Here is a 2500-nt window from a genome sequence, read left to right on the forward strand (position 1 = left end):
TGGCACAGTGCTCATCCAGTAAATGCACAGATAAACAGAAGTGTTGTGAGTCTGGATGTGACTGTGACTGTAGGACACATCTGATCTCTTCTGGAAGAGTTCCAACATAGCAGCTAAATTAATAATAATAATATCATAGTAGCTAAAAGCGGACTCGCCATGCTTAGAGTGAACCCTTGGTATTTCTAGCCGATGTGATCCTAATGATCTGAGTGATCTGTTGGGTTTATATTCAGTGACCATATCTGCAATGTATTGAGGTCCTAGGCCATTGAATGATTTATATACCAGTAATAATACTTTAAAATCAATCCTAAATGTAACTGGCAGCCAGTGTAAAGACCTGAGGACTGGTGTGATGTGTTCATATGTTCTGGTTCTGCTCAGCGTTCTGTATGAGCTGCAACTGTCTTATGGTCTTTTTGGGAAGGCCAGTGAGAAGTCCAACTTGAGAACTTCATCTTTGTTTCCAAACGCAATGACTTCAGTTTTGTCTTTGTTTAACTGAAGAAAGTTTTGGCACATACAATTGTTTACTTCATCAATGCATTGGCAAAGGGAGTCAATGGGGCTGTAATCGTTAGGCGATAGGGATAAGTAGAGCTGTGTGTCGTCTGCATAGCTATGGTAAGCGATTTGGTTCTTTCTCATTATTTGGCTCATTGGGAGCATGTACAGGTTGAATAGGAGTGGCGCAAGAATTGAGCCTTGAGGGACTCCGCATGTCATGGATGTCCACTCAGACTTATGGTCTCCTATACTCACATAATAACCTCTGCCTCCTAAGTATGACCTGAACCATTTTAGGACTATCCCAGAGAGCCCGACCCAGTTTTCCAGCCTGTAAAGAAGTATTTTGTGATCGACAGTGTCAAATGCAGCATTAACATACAAGTTATTGAATCTTCTGAAATGACCGAAATGAATAATTTGAATTTTAATATAATTATTAGAATAATTTCATTAAATTATTATAATATAAGAACACTCCTAGGTTCTGTAAATTAAAAAGTTTTAATCGTTTTAGTAGTTTTAGTAATTTTGTTGTGTGTTTTAAAAATTACTATTTAGGTTTCATTTATTTCAGTAGTTAGTTCAAACTTAGTTTAGTTTAATTGTTTATTTTAGTGCCAGTGTTTTCATTTTAGTTTGAGCAATTTTGTGTTTTTGCCATTTGTATTAGTTTTTTTAACAGTCTATATAGTTGTATTTGTTTATTTAGTTAAATCAAACATTTAGTCATTTAGTACTTTATTTCAGTTTATGTTTATTTTATTTTAAAGTAATGATTTTAGTTAAAGGGGTGTTTGATTATGATTTCACTTTTCTAACTGTAGTTAGTGTGTAATGTTGCTGTTCGAGCAGAAACAACATCTGCAAAGTTACGATGCTCAAAGTTCAAAGCAAAGGGAGGGATTTACTTTTACAGAAATTCGCTTTTTAAGGACTTCAACAAACGACTGGTAGGAACTACAATGAGCTTTCGTCTGGGTTAGTGACATCACTAATCCTAACATTTACATAAACCCCGCACCTGGGAACGCGATTTATAGATTATCATGACAGAACTACACATAGGATACATAAATTCATCAACTAACCATTCAGAAATGTTGTCACTTCTTCTTGAGTCCTCTAAGTTTTTGTAAGTGTTTGTGTGTGTGTGTGTGTGGGTAGCATGTACAGAGTGTGTGTGTGTGTGTGTGTGTGTGTGTGTGTGTGTGTGTGTGTGTGTGTGTGTGTGTGTGTGTGTGTGTGTGTGTGTGTGTGTGTGTGTGTGTGTGTGTGTGAGGGTAGCATGTACAGAGTGAACAGCAGCGGTCCTAGTACTGAGCCTTGTGGTACACCATACTGAACTTTTGATCGATAAGACATCTCTTCATTTACTGCTACAAACTGATAGCGGTCAGATAAGTATGATTTAAACCATGCTAGTGCAATTCCACTAGTGCCAACATAATATTCAAGTCTATTTAAGAGAATGTTGTGGTCGATAGTGTCAAACGCAGCACTAAGATCGAGTAACACTAATAGAGAGATACAACCACGATCGGATGATAAGAGCAAATCATTTGTGACTCTAATGAGAGCTGTCTCAGTACTATGATACAGTCTAAATCTGGACTGAAAATCCTCACAGATATCATTTCTTTCTGAAAAGGAACATAGTTTTTACTGCTTAGATCTACTAGACTAGAGCATATCGTTATCTTTAACGTGCATCAGATATAAACACAGTACAACCATAGCATGGCGTCAGCTTACAACATGAAGCGTACATCATAAAACCAGACAAGAAAACATTTAAAATTAAGAGAGCTTACCAAGTGGCTGCACACCGGGTTGAAACGTCATTACTAACTAAATGAATCGCGCTTCCTTTTCACGTAGTAAATCCTGGTCACATGTCTCACAGCACATTCCTCTCTTAAAGGGGCATCACACTATTATACCTCAAACATTTCTTCATAAGTATTACTTGCAACATTTGCAACTCTGG

The 2500-nt window shown here is 37.2% G+C and overlaps 1 pseudogene across 1 annotated transcript in view; it reads left to right on the forward strand.

Moving 5' to 3' along the window:
* The window catches only part of LOC143753368 (mitogen-activated protein kinase kinase kinase 11-like), a 21491-nt pseudogene that overhangs the window by 5305 nt on the left and 13686 nt on the right, over positions 1–2500 (forward strand). The gene's annotated exons all lie outside the window — the stretch shown is intronic.

Source organism: Siphateles boraxobius, unplaced genomic scaffold, assembly GCF_051911475.1.
Source record: "Siphateles boraxobius isolate OS27281-9 unplaced genomic scaffold, OSU_SipBor_1 280, whole genome shotgun sequence".
NCBI classification, from domain to species: Eukaryota; Metazoa; Chordata; class Actinopteri; order Cypriniformes; family Leuciscidae; genus Siphateles; species Siphateles boraxobius.